Source organism: Scleropages formosus, chromosome 12, assembly GCF_900964775.1.
Source record: "Scleropages formosus chromosome 12, fSclFor1.1, whole genome shotgun sequence".
Classification (NCBI taxonomy): domain Eukaryota; kingdom Metazoa; phylum Chordata; class Actinopteri; order Osteoglossiformes; family Osteoglossidae; genus Scleropages; species Scleropages formosus.
This window is the reverse complement of record NC_041817.1, coordinates 23394638-23411291: the sequence shown is the minus strand read 5'-3', so window position 1 is coordinate 23411291 and position 16654 is coordinate 23394638. Positions and strand designations below refer to the sequence as shown.

Here is a 16654-nt window from a genome sequence, read left to right as displayed (position 1 = left end):
CGAACAGTTTCAGCCAGTGTGTGTGTGTGTGTGTGTGTGTGTGTGAGATAAAACCATGTGAAGCTTAGTCTACTGCAGACTTCTCTCTGGACAGTGACAAGCACAAGAGTGCAGGCTGTCACAGTCTGAGTAATACCGTGGTTCTGTTTCCCAGTGAGGGGCAGGGTCTCGTCCACAGGCACTGCCACAGCACGGTGCAGGAACCCCATACCAACACCACGTGCTGTTCTTCTCCGGACCTGGACACACTTTGGTCGGTGTCTTTTAATGAAAAATCCTTTTTGGCTCACGGTGAATGACTTCAGACTTTCCGTTTCATGGAGCACATTTTCCTTGGCAGGCCGGGCAGATGAAATCTTTGGATGTTACTAGATATTTCTGAGCTGGACCTTTTGGGGAGGAGAGCTGGGGGATGTGAAGGCGTTTTCATACCAGTACAGGCTGCCGCCGCCCCCCGAATGACTATCCCTCAGTCATCATCCCCAGCAAAGCCAGGAGCAAAGCGACTCGTCGGTGTCATGAGGACACTGTCAAAAAAAAGGACAAACAGTTTGCGATTCCCAATAGAGCGACGGGAACGGATGAGCAAAAGCACACAGGGCGACACGGCGCACCGGATGTGTTTCATGGTGCCGGTGGGGTAAACTCAAAAACATACACAGAAGATGCCTCTGGTCACCTGCCTTATTATACATTGCTGGAAATGTATGAAAACATCAACTCTGAAACACTGCTTGTCAGTAACTTTATAACCAGATTACATTTCTTCCGCTTTGCTGACACTTTTCACTAAAGCGACTTGCAATGATTTACTCATTTATACAGCTGGGGCATTTCTACTGCATCACTTCAGGGTAAGGGCTGTCTCGCAGCGCCTGGGTGTCGCGAGAGGACGTGGGTTCAGTCCCAACTCAGTCTGTGTTGTGGGTTTCCTCCGGGTGCTCTGGTTTCCACTCATAGTCCAAAGACATGCTGTTCAGGTGAACTGGTGACTCTAAAATCATCCACAGTGTGTGAGTGACAGAGAGAAAGTGTGTTTCACTAGTACATTGATGAGTGAATCAGCATAAGTAGTGTATCTAGCAGTGTAAGTCATCTTGGGTGTGGGCTGATAACACTACACAGTGTTCATTAGAAAAGCATGTGCTAAACGAATAAATGTAATATAAATGCATGTAAATGTTAGTTCCTTGTTCAGCGGTATTACAGTAAGAGCAAAAATTTGAACCTGGGTCAATCAAGAGGTCATTCCCCATTGGATATATTTGTACTGTAAATGTATTGGAGTAAAGGAATGTCCATTAATTAGTCCTGTTGCTAGTGCGCAAGCAGGGTTCGAATGGTGGTAGTTGAACTCTTCTTTTTAAATACAGGCACTGGATGGAGACAGGTATCACTTCAAGGAGTTTACTGACACGCTCACACTACTTTCAAAAGAAAGCCAGCTCATATATGTACTGTACTTCCAACTTCTTATCACATTGAGAGTCTTAACCAATCACAGCCATTTATTACGGTAAATCTAATATCACACCTGAAAGAGCAGATTCTGTCCTAAATTTTGGAAACTACTACCACCCATTCGCACCAACCGGTGATCCTGACAACCCGGAGCCCACCCGGCAACAAAGGACGCAATGCTGAAGGGGGAGGGGACACACCCAGGATGTGACACCACTCCATCACAAGGCACTCCAAGCAGGGCTCAAACCCCAGACCTGCAGCAGAGTGGGCAGCAGTCAAACCTGCTGCAACACCACACCTCCCTAACTATGACACCCACACACACACACACACACACACACACACACACACACACACACACACGCACACACACACGCACATCATCTGAACCGCTTGTACCATACGGGGTCGCAGGGAGCCGGAGCCTAACCCGGCAACACAGGGCGTAAGGCTAGAGGGGGAGGGGACACCAGTCCGTCACAAGGCACCCCAAGCGGGACTCGAACCCCAGACCCACCGGAGAGCAGGACCCGGTATGACACCATAAAACTTAATTATTTAAATCACAAAACGGCTACATAACATGAAGACCATCGCACTAGTACCCTCTTTTGAACTTTCTGACCTAATGGTGAATTCTTGACCTCATCAGGCTGTCATTTCCCCCCAGTAAATACAGAGCATCTCACTCCAGTTCTTAATCGGCGGTGCTGTTTGAAAATGTGCCTTTTACCAGTTTATTTCCAGGGATCCTTTAAGACGCGGTTCTCATTTGTTTGTTATTTGGGCAGACTTTCCGAGAGCTGTCTTCGCAGACACAAGCGCACATCTGTGACCCATTTGACTCCCTCGGGCAGCGGAGACCTGGCTGGGAACAACCTGGAGCGGATCCCCTTTCATCAGACCCCAGCTACGTCGGAGCTTCTCACAGCTCTGTGCTTCTGCGAACCGCCTTCATTTAGTAGCAACATTTAGTGCTCAATAAAACGCACTATGCAAATCCCATTTCCCCACAAAGCCCTGCGACCTCGGAATTACGCAGCCTTTGGCGCAATCTATTGTAAAACCTTACTTTTTTCATCTGCAAAATCATCATCGCTATTATCTTTATAAATTATCTTCCGTGGATATTTGGAGAAAGTTTTATCCAGCTACTCGTGTGATGAACATTGGTTCATGTGGTGGAATGAAACAAACTAAGTGTACTTAAGAATAGCACGGTGGCACAGTGAGTAGCGCTGCTGTCTTACAGTGTCTGGGCGGTGCGAGAGGATTTGGGTTTGATCCCTGCTCAGTCTGTGTGGACTTTGCATGTTCTGCCCGTGTCTGTGTGGGTTTCCTCTGGGTGCTCTGGTTTCCTCCCACGCTCCAAAGACATGCTGTTCAGGTTCACCCATAGTATGTGAGTGATAGAGAGAGTGTGTACCACTGATGTATGGATGAGTGACCCAGTGTAAGTAGTGTATCTAGCAGTGTAAGTCTTTGGGTGCTCTGGTTTCCTCCCACACTCCAAAAAGATGCTGTTCAGGTTCACCAATAGTATGTGAGTGATAGAGAGAGTGTGTACCACTGATGTATGGATGAGTGACCCAGTGTAAGTAGTGTATCTAGCAGTGTAAGTCACCATGGTGAATGAGGTGTGTAGGCAGATAACACCACATAGAGTTCATTGGAAGTTACTTTGGTGAAAAGTGTCTGCTAAATAAATACCTGTAAATCATCAGGTCCATAGTGGTTTAAGACCGATGGTGCTTGTGTACTAAACTGCATCAAGTAGTAAAATACAACTGCCGTTCAGCAGTTTGTGAACTTTGCCACAAGCGCAACAAAATGTGTCTTGACAAGATGATGCAATTGTCTGTTTTCGCAGGGATCGTCCCAGTTACCCTCCGCATTATTCATCCCAGAAGGGATTGCGCTCATTGGGAGATTCTGTTCCATTTTAATTTGATGCTCAGAGCTTAAATAATTCACTGGTCATGAGCCGTGATATCCTGTTACATCACAGTGTCGGTCTCCGGAGCGGTTTCTGCCAAACATACAGTAGCACATTTTCGAGTTACGAATGTACATGGGGTACATCCATGAGTAAGGTGAAATATTACACTTGAAATCTAGTCTGCATTTCTTTATATATATCTACATATGGAGGGGGTGCACAGTAGGTTTGCCCTGTGCCTGCTCTTCGGTAGGTCTGGGGTTCAAGTCCTGCTTGAGGTACCTTGTGACAGACTGGTGTCCTGTCCAGGGTGTATCCCCTCCCCCTCCAGCCTTGCGCCCTGTGTTGCCAGGTTAGGCTCTGGTTTGCTGAGACAAAGGATTTCACATAATGTGTGTGTTTGTATATAGGGGGGCACGGTGGTGCTGTCGGTTTGGCTGGATCCTTCTTTCTGGGGTTTGAGTCCCGCTTGGGGTGCCTTGTGATGGACTGGCATCCAGTCCTGGGTGTGTCCCCTCCCCCTCCAACCTTGCGTCTTGCCGGGTTAGGCTCCGGTTCACCGCGACCCTGCTTGGGACAAGCAGTCTCAGACAGTGTGTGTGATATATATTTATATAGTTTTAGATATGAATTTATGAAGTGACATACATACAAATGTATATATGTTAAAAATATATATGCATATGCAGTAAATGTGTATATATAAATATGTTTACATTTTTAACACATATATCTTTATACATATGAAAATTTATGTATACCTATACAAAATATACAGTATGTGTACATTCTTCACCATGAACAAGATTTTGTGGTTCAATCACTCATAATTTTTACATTGGAGGCCTGAGAATACGGCACAGTTCTCTCTTTTAAATCAAGGTATGGATCATTACAGAGGCTACCTGCCGGGTACCAGCGCATTCTGAAAATCTCAGTTTCGTGGAGACGTTAAGAGCCGTGACTCCTTTGGCCTTAAAACGGTTACACAGGGACACAACAGGCACAGAAAGAGGAACCGAGAGCGAGGACACCCAGGTAAACAGGGAGCCGGAGCTCCCAGAAAAAGCGCCCCGATGGCTCAGGTTGGTCCGTTCCCATGGAACGCCCTTGAGCTCGGGCTATTTCTGTTCTTGGGGATACTGTGTCAGCGTGGTCGGGGCGGGGGAAGCCTCCGGAGCCACGGGGGTCCACTGCGTTGCGTTCACACCCCAGCTCAGAGTATCCCGGAGGCGGAGTCCGGTTCTGCGCAAGACGTCTACTTCCCATTTTCAGCCAAAATCCCCAAACTGCGTGAAAAACAAGAAGCGCTGCAGCTGAAGCCGGTGAAGGTGAGCGATGGACCCACCCAGAACCAGAAAATCCCTGAAGCAAGTCTGCTTGAAGGCTAAAAAACTGGTGGCGTTTAGAATCTTCGTTCACCAATCCGTGCCTCTTTATCATAAATAATACCTGAGAAATTAAATTAAATTCAAAAATTAAATAAATTTGAAATAATACTCAGTAAGAACCATTAAAATAAATATTGGTCCTCACTTTAAAAAAAAAAAAATAGCTGAAACAACTTGGTTAATAATTCAATAATGAATTGAATAATATTAATAATCCATAAAATCATTAATCAACAAATGTTCATTTCTTTATTAATATTCCTACCAGCTCTGCAATTATCACGAAAATTCTGACCGTGCAGCTGAGCATCTGAAATGAGATTCGGAGTAAAGTCGCCCTTCGAACGCCGTGCCAGCTGCACGTCGGCTCCGAGGCCTTCCCTAAAGGGCTCTCAGGAAACGCAAGTCGGAGAAAAGAGCGAGCGTCCAGGCGGCGGAGCGGCGCGTCTCCGTCAGCCCACACCCGACACCTCTCATCAGAAACTGGCCGCATTCAGAACGAAAGTGGCAGTGGAATGTTCCTGGCGTGTGTGTGTGTGCGGTGTGCGTGCGTGCGTGCGTGTGTGTGCGCGGTGTGCGTGCGTCTGCAGAGAAGCCGCTTCTCATAAACGCGTCCCGCTTCCTGGGTCTCGGTCACATTGCTAAATGTGTCTGCGTTACGACAGAGTGACCCCCGGGTGCACTCGCGCGTGTCCGCAGAAGCCCCCCCGCCCCCCCCATGCTAAATTTCTCCCTTCGCACGCACAAATGCACAGTCTCCCTCGAACCCGGGACCGCAAATAAACCATCATGGGATCACATCTCTCATCTAGGCCTCACCTCTGGCATTCGCTCTGGTGGTATTAGACAAAGGCCTATAAATCTCTCTCTCGCTCTCACACACACACACACACACACACAGAGAGAGAGAACAGCCACTGAATTCTCCTCTTTATTCACATGAGCGGTTTGATTGACCAGTGGTCTAAAATTGTCTACCTTTGTACATATCCCACCAAATACCCCCCTCCCCCCCCAACACACACACACACACACACACACACACTCTCCCGGTAACCCCTCTGCAGCTGTATTAGCCATGCTTTAAAATAGCCCTGACACAACAACCCCGGTCACAGTGCGGTAAAAGCAGAGCTGTGCTGCTCCGAACGCTCATCGAGACGCACAGCCGCACCAACACGCTGGGCGTGAGGGAGCACACGGCGATCGATAAGTCATTCATGTCAACATGTTCATGAGAATGATTTGCACTGGTCCTATTATTTCATTTTCATACACCGTAATTATCTCTCTCAGCTGAACTGCAGCAGAGCCATTTATTATTATTATTATTATTATTATTATTATTATTATTATTATTTGCAGAGCTGGATGCAGATGCTTGCGTCATTACAAAAAGCCAATTAAAACAGTCGGTGAATCACAATGTAACAATGACCTGAAGAAAACAATGCAAATGGTTTACTTTCCAAGATTGTTTTTGTTTATAAATCACAGTCCAGTCTCGAGGCCCACATGAGTTGCACAATGTGAAAGCATTGCGAAATATTATTTAAATCCTTCTGCCGCTCCTAAAATTGCTCCAGAAACTCTGGACGGAGTCTGAGGGGAACAAGTTGATGGACGCGCTGAGCCGGGGCCTTTTTTCAGTCCGACCGCTTTGTTCGGACTTAGATGAACATCTTTACAGTGATTTATTCATTTATACAGCAGAGTCGTTTTTACTCCACCGATTAAGGAATAAGTATCTTAATCAAGGGTACTAGAGGAGGAGTAAGACTCAAACCCATGACCTTCAGGTTATAAGGCAACATCCCCAGTTTCTACATCACCTGCCGCCCAAATCATATCGACTGATTTATTACCAGGTATGAAACACATAATCTAATTTCATAAATCTGAACAAGCATGAGAAACGCGTTCGCCCCTTCCTGCCAAAATAGCACCTGTTGGATGTGGACGCAAAGCCGAACGCAGCAGAAAACGTCAGCATCACAAAGTCAACGACGTACTTTATCAGCGGACCAGAGGTAATGATACAGTGACAGAACGTCTTACCATTAGTGACAGTTATGACTCGGCGTCCGACGAAGGAGTCGATAAGACAAAGCTCTCGCCGCTCTTTCAATGGTTTACCGCTTTCAGCGGGAAAACTCCTCTCCTTATTAAAGAAGCGCAAGGACGTCAATTCGGATCTCAAGCTCGTGAAAGAAAGAGCAATTAGTGCATTCAAAGGACGTGTTTTTTAATTTTCAACAATCTTTTGCAAATGAATATAGTCCACGTGCCCGTACTCATTTTAATTATGCTAACTGTGTTCTTCTGATTAAGGTTTCGGAACCGCGCACATGTTACAGCACGTTTTACATGTTTTTTTCAGCTGGCTGAGCCGTGCAGAAAAAAAGCGGAACTTTCCCTCTAACCACATTTGTCTTTTTATGTTTTTTTTTTTTTTTTTTGGACTGTGAGACATTCTGCGTGTGGCTTGTCCCCAAAGGTGAATCTCTAGCAGGCTGACCTGTGTTTCCTGGTGAGTCATGCAGGCTAAGAGCGCTCATGGTTGAACGTTACGGAATTTCAGATATGAAGAGTGGAGCCCAACAAGGTCCCAAGCATGATGCTCTACAATCTTCTCCAAATCGCTGGAATAAGTTGGGAAAATTAAAATGACAGGGGTATCATACTGGCAGTGATAATTGTCATCCATCCATCTATCCATCCATCCATCCATTCAGGGTTGCAGAGGTCTGGAGCCTATCCCAGAAACATGTGTGTAAGGCAGGGTACACCCTGGATGGGATGCCAGTCCATCACAGGGCAATCTCACACACACACACACACACACACACACACACACACAATTAAGAGTCACCAGTCCACCTGAAACGCCTCTTTAAACTGTGGGAGGAAACCAGAGCACCTGGAGGAAACCCACACAGACACAGAGAGCACATTGCAAACTCCACACAAACTGAGCTGGACTTGAACCCACAGCCAGGAAGCTGCGAGGCACCAGCCCTATGCACCAGAAGCGATCATTTAAAATCTTGGAAAAGGTGCTTTTGACCTGTAATTTTGATTTTTTTTGCACTCGTGAGCGTCCGCTTTGCAAAACACACGTCCTTCTTTTTGACACACACCTTGCAGGATTTGGTCGTTATATTTATAGGCCGCATGTTCCGTGATGCAGAAAGTGATGTATGTAGAATAATTTGGCACACGTCCCAACAGCTGTGACTCACAACGTGAGGGAAATCTGCCTTCAAGCGGCGAGATCCCTCTGACATGCAGCCTGTACGCTTTCTCTTATTTTCCCAGCTGTCTTTGGGTTTGCAGGGAGCCCAAACGTGTCTGGAGAGAGGGTGGGCGCACGCCAGTAACCATCCCATCCACGCTAACCAGAGCGACGGCAAACAGCATAAAAATCCAGCAAATTACGCAAGCATCTTTTTGGAAAGGTGTTGCTCTCTTGGATCAGATAGTAGGAGCACTATATTTAGATTTCTTCATAAGCCATATCGATTCATATTCGATATGCCTAAGACACAATAATATACGTGTACACATATTACTATGATATATGCTATATGCTATAGTATTAACAGTCGTAGTAATATACTATGATATGATTATGCTGTATTAAAATGCTATAGTGTTATAGTAATAATAAATTATTTATAATTATTATAGCGCTATACACACACACACACACACTGTCTGAAATCACTTGTCCCGAGTGGGGTGGCTGCAAACCGGAGCCTAACCCATCAACTCAGGGCGTAAGGCCGAAGGAGGAGGGGACACACCCAGGATGGGACGCCAGTCCATCGCAAGGCACCTCAAGCGGGACTCGAACCCCAGACCCACCGGAGAGGAGGACCCGGGCAAACCTGCTGCACCACCGCACCCCCACTTAAGTGTTGTAGTAATAATTTATTAATAATTAATTGAATAAATTATTAATTTCTAATAATTGATTTTTACAGAGCACTCTTCTCGCTAGACTGACAGAATAGTGAACAAGGTTGTTAAGGGTAACATCTCTGCATGAATTTCTGATTTTTTTTTTTTGTTTTAGAAAGGATCATATAGTGAATATGGGTCTAATTAAACACATACATTGTGATGTGGATTTTGTCACAGGAGAGAAGCTGGTGCACGCCAAGACAGCGTCACAGATGATTTCCTCTCCCATACAAGACCGCCGCTGCGTTAAGCAAAAACACGGTGCGGCAAATGGGAAGCGAACACAACGTGAAGCAACATTACCGAATGTGCGAGGAACCCACGGAGGAGAAGGTGTGAAAACACGGGTCTCGATACCGCAGTCGCTGGGACGCTACACCCTAAGAGCTGCGGGCCGGGGTCCCGGGGATCACTGGTGACACCCTCATCAAGTGTCCGGTGCCCTCGATTTCCCTGTATTTATAAGACGAAGGTGATATCGAATCTAACCGTACTAAATGATATTTCAAATAAATAAATGTTATAAAAAAATCGCAGATAGATCATTTGCAGTTAAGGTAACTTTGTCAGCGTGTGCTAAATATTTATGCAAATTGAGCTGCTGATAAAAAGTTGCAAAATATAAATATAATTGAGAACTTGCGAGGTATCGGAAAATTACAGGGGTCCGACGCGACGTTCTGGTCCCCTGGGTCGAGGGCTTTGGGTCGAGGCTGGAGGACGTGTCCTACGGGGGGTTGTCTTCTTCAGGGCTTTAACTACTCCTTGAACCGAGGACCAGCTGGCTCATCCCGCACTAATGGGCCGACTCGTACGGCAGCCTGTCAGTTCGCCTCCTCCAGGTTTCTCCTAGTGCCTCGCATGAAAGAAGCAGAACAGACAGGGGGCGGGACGTGTCCGATTCATCCGCACACACACACGCACACACACACACACACACACACTCGTTTACATGTCACTTTGGGCACTTTGCACTGACTCTCCCTTTCCTGAGATGAATGATCCCCCCCTCTGAACTGCAAGACAATTAGAAAATAACTAAAACATCAATAAGAAGCAAAAGGTTTTCGCCCTTGTATCTTCACGAAAAAACGCAGATAAAACACAACGTTTTACTCCGTGCGGACGTCCCCACAACATCTGTTTCTGCGAGCTTAATTTCCTCACCACATGTTCCCACAGTGTGTGCTGAACTTGTACCCACGCACACACACACACACACGTATGTGTGAGGAGCACTAACACACTGTTTGCTTGGCAAAGCCATATCAAGGGTTAGGGTTGGCGCAACTACTGTCATCTCGACCGAAGCTAAACCCTCCAACAAACACGGACGTCGGGGCAACACGCAGGCAATTAACGCGCCGCATTCGTAGCTGTTTGTTGTACGTTTAGCCATTACAGGCATGCGCGCCTTCTCTACGGGTCAAGCGGGTTTAATGGTCCACAGCCAGTCGAGATACGGCGACACATAGACTCGTTCTCACCCGTGCCGGGGAGAGCTGCTGCTGCGGCTGATAATCGAGGGAAAAAAAGCCACGAGCTATTTAAACGCGGTGGACCCGCGGCACTCTGCCGGCCTCCGATCGATTCCGCACGGCCGCTGCCCTCCCAGGCGCTGACCTGCGACGGCGGACGCGGCAACCGGGGCGGCGCTGCGGCCCAGGAAGTCCACCGCTGCTGTCCTGCGCGCCGGACCCAAACGGCAGGACACGTCCGGCGCTTTGGAGAAAAAGCGCTCCTCATCCAAGTCCCCGCTGGGCCTCGAACCCTTAGCCACCCAGGTCACCAGCACAGCGAAGCCATATGGTTTTCATGACCAAAGACGGAACCAGCGGTGAAAACCATTTGGCGCCGATTCATTGTTATGGTTTCTGTTTATTTTTTTTCAAGATAATGATACAATACTAATATTTCTTGGAATATTCCGCTCCGTGAAGCACGTCTTCTGCCACGTCTCTCAGAAAGCGGCGGCAGCTATTCCTGTCGACGGGAGCTACTGTTCACGGCAGCAAGCATCAATGCGCTGCTTCTGTTTTCTCGTGAAATAGCCAGCAATATAAGGAACTTTTTTCTGGTTTTCTTTGGATCGGTTGCAGATGCCAAAGGGTCATCGGCCCGGAGGCTCTGGTTTCAGCCCAACCTGTTGTTTTTGTGACACCGGCACGTCCACGCGTCCCCCTCGCCGCGCGAACACTTTGTACGAAACGCGGCCATCGTAAACAAGTCGCTCGTGATCTTGCGGGTCAGGGGTCGACAATCCAGCAGCGGTGCGGGTGGGAGGGTGATGCAACATTCCAGAGGGAAACGCCGCAAACGAAACGAACGCACTCAACTTTTCCTGCCTGCCATAACCCTCTTCTCTGTCCGCATCCTGGAGCAGCGTGTTGCTTAGCGACCAACGATGCCGTCTTACACGAGTACCTGGAGAGGCTGTGCCGTTGTACCTGGGGCGAGATTCTCAACCTGAGCCGCTTGACTTAAAAAACAATCAGTTCATAACATAATTTGTATCTGCTAATGAACTGATCAGCGATAATCTTCAGTTATATAACGTAGAAACATAAGGCTGTACAGTAAGTGTGTACCCAAGACGCACGGCCTTTCTCAGCTGTAAGACGTGTCAGACGTTTAGATCTTATCTCCGTGGTTTTCCTCTCTAGACGTGGGAAAAAAATGATTTATACACTTCTGCGACCGGTGTTACACGATGTTTATGAATTTCTTGTATAACATGAATATAAATTTCGGGATGTTCATTGAAAAGACCACTTTGCATTCCAGAGGACAAAGAACAAAAAAAATTTCCCTGTATACCTGGGGACCAGTCCAAGGTCAATCAATATATTCAGTGAGAATTTTGAATTGCATATATTGTTCCGCTGAGCTTTACTCCTCGACGGCAGCAATGCGGAGGATGCACGAAACGGAGGTGGAGGGTCGTTCAGATAAAGGAGGCCGCCGGACGCATGGAGATGCTGACATTTCCACTCCTCGTGCCATATTTCCGGGGTGCCGAAGGGGGGTTCGAGGCCTCGTGTGTCCATTCCTTCATCCGGAATGACCCCGACCCTCTCGGTGGAGCACAGATGGGCACGGTCCACAACTCTCCCACAGCCCTTCTCCGGCTCTGCCCCCGCAGCGGTACCCCCAGGGGAGGGTGAACCTGGAGGGGGGGAGGTGCTCGGAGATTGCCATTCTGAGGAAATCCACAGATGAGGGCAGTACAGAAGGACGAGGACTGTCCCTGTCTCCGGGAAACATATATCAGCGTATCCCGCACCTGAAAGGGATTCATCAGCTGAAAATAACCCTAAATGGATGCGTGGTGGGGGCCAACTTCAGCCCAGAGGTTCTTAACCTCTTCTAGGACACAGACCTCTTTAAATCTCTGATGAAAGCTAAGGACCTCTTCCGAGAAAAATGTCCATAAATAAATTCAAAGAAAATATTGCCTGCAATTTATTGCATGGAGCACTGATTGCTTTTACATAGAATAATGGCATATATAGTAATATAACAGCAATATCTTCACTTAATTCTTAATTTTTATTTAGTTAGGCGGTTATTTCCAAAGCAGAAACCCCCAAAGTCTATCCATGGACCCCCAAGGAGAACATGGACCTCGGGTTGAGAACCCTTGCGTTAGACAGATCCCCGCTGTAGAAGCACAGGTAGCACACCGATGCCTAAAGGATTACTGTTGGATTCTGGGAAACACTAGAGAAACACTGTCCAGGTCCCCATAAATCACAGCGGGAGCTGAGTCACCTGACCAAACACCATGTAATGGGCCATGTGACACGATTAAACCTGAGCGCATGATATTTGAAATGCTTTGGAAGGGAGGACCGTAACCGCCAGGTGTGCTCCTCGTGGAGCTTCGATCGCATCCTCTTAGTTTGTTCTGTTTCCCTCTCCGCCGTATTCGGTGCTCCTGACTGAACAGCATTTGGTCTTTTGTTGCAGGGAGCAGCCATTAGCCTGCACACCACCCCCCCACGCGATGGCATCCTTAATCACACCCCGCGGAGGCAGCCGACCGCTCGTCCCTTCAAGCCGCACGCCTCCAGCCCATGTCACCGCGCTCCATCCGGAGCTCAAATCAGAGGCGACGTGCCGATTGGCGTCTGGGGAGCAGTGAGCCGCACCTCTCAATTAATAACTGTCAGCGGCGAGGGGGCGACATCGCTAACCAGCATCGAGACGAAAACACACAAACAGAAACAAAAAAAAGCCCCGAAAGTAACCGCTCGAAAACAACTTCCTCTGGTTAGTGCAGCTGGCTCCTTATTTAATGGACTGCTCTGATATGACTTTATTAATGCTGTATCATAAAGACCTGCACTGGACAGGGTCCCATGGTCCCCAGTGCAAAACTGCATAAATCTGGGTAGAAATAACACTTAAAAAGTGTTTTTATTTCCTTAAGAAGGGCAGCAGGTGGTTTAGTTGTTAGAGCTGCTTCTTTCCACTTAAACAGCTGAGGTTCGGATCCCCGTTCCTGCTGTTGTACCTTTGATCGAGGTCCTGACCCTAAAAAAAAGCCCAGTGGTACAAGTGGGTAAATCACTGTAAGTCACTTTGGAGAAAAGTGTCACAGAAATGAATGGACTCGACAGTCAGTTCTTACTGCTCTTGGAATAAAAGTTCTGAAGTTATAACAGACGAGCCCCTGTCTGCTAGCGGGACTTTTGAGGAAGTGGACAAACCTCTGGCTGTGGGAGAGTTAAACGAGTTCCTGCTTTAGTGCAGCGCTGAGGTCACAGGGGTCAGGAGTCCACAGCTCAAGGGGGGAGCAGGGTGGATGGGGGGTTGTCTCGCTCGCTCCCGAACTCTAAACCAACCCCACCTCCCCGACCCCAGCTTCCCACGTATAAATGTCCCCGCTGTCAGCTGGACCAGATTGGCGGTGAGCGAGAGCCTGTGCTTCCCAAGCGCGACGTCGCCGCGGCGACAGCAGCCCATCAGTACCGATGGCACCAAAGGGCGTTACGCTGGCTGTGGGAGCTGACATCCAAGGCACCACCCCTACAACCAGCCCCCCCAACTCACACACCACATACGCACACTTGCAAAACTCCACCCCCACCCCCGGTGTCCTTCCACCGCTTCCCAAGCCTCTAAATATTTAACCCATTGCTGGCACCGGACCTCCCCACCAGCCCCCCGTTGTCAGTTGCTGTGTTTTCACACCTAACGCCCCCCGCCCGGGATGACAACAATCAAAGTTTAAGGAGGAGAGAGTGGTCTCACGTTGAAACCCCCTCCATTTGCACACTCTTCATGATCCAGCCTTTCGCAAGACCAAACGTCCAGCGCTGGCATGGCCAGCAGGAGTGATCATGTACGCACGAGCAGTGGAGACACACACACACACACACACACGCACACACACAAAGTGCTACTCTTCCTTTTACTTGGAAGTGGACGAGAGCAGAGCTGCACATTTCAACACAACTCGGCGACTAAAGAGGAGAAGCAGCAGCAGAAGTGGAAGTGTCAGGATGCCCGCAGCGAGCAGCGGCGCGCAACAACTCGGAGGTGACAGCTCAGGTGACACGCTGTTCCGTGCGCTCGCGCACGCTCACAGACGCGCGCGCGCACACACTCGTGCAAACACACGGGGCGCCCCGTCGCTGCTGGTGCGATGTGTCCTCCCTGCTACACAATGAATGGACAGCAGTGTGTCGTCGGCAGAGGGGACACGTCCCCCCCGGTGAGACACGGCGATGACAGCCGGTGGGGACTCCGCGCCGAGCCGCTGCCACACACACAGGTGAGGAGAAGACAGACAGGAGACAGGAAACAAGGAGTAAAAAAAAAAAAAAAAAAACTGCACAGACCTTGTCAGGAGCTGCAGAACGGAGAAAGCGGCTTTCCTTACAGTCCTCCTCTCCCCCTCGCTCTCAGACTTGCTCTCTCGCTTGCTCTCCCTCCCTCTCTCTCTCCCTCCCTCTCTCACTCTCCCTCCCTCTCTCTCTCTCCCTCCCTCTCCCTCTCTCTCTTTCTCTCTCTCTCTCTCTCTCTCTCTCTCTCTCTCTCTGACTCCCTCCCTTTCAGCCTCTCAGCTGCTCCGTGCCGTTCTCAGGAAATGAATGGGGGCTCACAGAGAACTGTTGTACTTGCAAATGACTTACCGCGGTCACATGATCCGCTAAATGTAGGGAGGGCCGGTGGGTGGAGGCTACTCGAGCGGAGGCCAGACAATATACTCTAAGCTATAACAGCATGCATTGAATTACCCCGGGGGGGGCTCCGCGGTAGGTTTCCAGCAGCGGGGGCCAGCTTGTGCTGCCGACCACTCCTGAGCTGACCGTAGAGTGCCCCCCATGACGAAAGGAGGAGAGGGAGAAAGAGCGAAACCATGGGGGGGGGGCAGGAAAACGGCACTCGGGTTCTGTGTTCGAAAAAAAAACTCTTCCACCGATGCAAACTAACACATAACGCGCCGCTCGCAGGGAGAGGGGCTGCAAAAAGAGCTGCTGCGAGCGAGAAGCACCCCCGGCCTGTATAATTGCAACTTATCACATTTTCTATTTATTTAATTTTTTTTTTTTTTTTTTTAAACCAAAATACCACGTTGGTTTTACTGGAGCGATTGCTTCCTCGGGGCGGAACGGTGCAGGGCAGAGGTGATGGCAGCGCCGTTGCGAACGCTCCGCTGGGGATCCTAATTAATGTAAAGGAAGCCAGACTAATTTGCATCGCTGATAGAGCCGGCTTCCGCGGGAGGGGGGAGGACGGGGTGGGGTGGGGGTGCAGCTCGGGCCCAGCGGTCGGCAGGATGCTGCGCGGCGGATGATGGTGGTGATGATGATGACATACTGTATTCAGCTGCGGCGCGCGCAGCTGCCGCTCTCGCTCTCTTCTACCGATTCGTCTCTAATCACGGTAACCATTTATTTTCTCACTGCCGCCACCGGCGCCACCACCCTGCTTGCGCCGCGGCCCTTCCCCAACACAAATAATGACCTCTCGGGAGAAAAGAGCTCGATGGATGTTGTTCTCCGCCGCCAGGGACTCACCTGCGTTGTCTGCGGCAGGAAGGTTGGACACCAGCAGACGTGCTCCGCAGAAGCGTCTGCGACGATCAGTCCCAAGTTTTCTAGCACGTTATTCGCGGAAACGCACGGATTGCGTTTCAGAGGACGCGGCAAAGGCCAACATCTCCAGCTGTGACATTGTCACGCAACAAAGATTCACCAAAGTCATGAACAAATTCATCACCCGCCCATAACAGCTTGTCGAGTTCAGGGTCACGGTGGTCCGGAGTCTATCGGGGAACCATTTAGCGTGAGGCAGGGCTCACTTTGGGCTGCACACCAGTCCACTGCAGGGCGATCGCACACAGTGCCTGGGGCCTCCGAAGGAGGGGGAAAATTTAGAAATCAGGAAAAAAGAAGGAAAAAATACTGGGAGGCAGAAATTTAATGCACCGTAAATTTCAATTCAATTCATTTTTATAGAGCGCTCTTCTCACGCAGTGAAAAAGTAAACTTCAAAGTTCGAAAGCAGGTCTTCCAGTTGAAAGAGGGCAGCTCTAAATACCGTGTTACTAACCTGGTTAGAGTCATCAGTTCACCTGAAACACATCTTTGGCCTGTGGGAGGAAACCAGAGCACCTGGAGGGCAGTAGTCTGCTGTAAAGACAATAATTATCTGCCTCAAGGACAATCAGTCAGAGGTTCAGGAAGTGATCATCAAACTTACAGTTATTCATGCAGCACAAAGCTTTTCTTTTACAGCATTACACTACTTACTATGATTTACCAGTTTATACAGCTGGGTAGTTTCTACAGGAGCAATTCAAGATAACTACCATGATCAAGTGTATATTAGCAGGAGATGAGATGCAAACCCACAACCTTCGAGGTGCCAAGACAAGAGCTCT

General features: G+C 48.8%; 1 protein-coding gene across 1 annotated transcript in view; it reads right to left on the bottom strand.

The window, feature by feature from the left end:
* klf12b (Kruppel-like factor 12b) overlaps positions 1–14707 on the bottom strand; it is a 48175-nt gene extending 33468 nt beyond the window's left edge. Inside the window, exon 1 of the mRNA XM_018745016.2 lies at positions 14607–14707. The gene's annotated coding sequence lies outside the window, so the exon portion shown is untranslated. The remainder of the gene's footprint in view (positions 1–14606) is intronic.
* Between the last annotated feature and the right edge of the window lie 1947 nt (positions 14708–16654).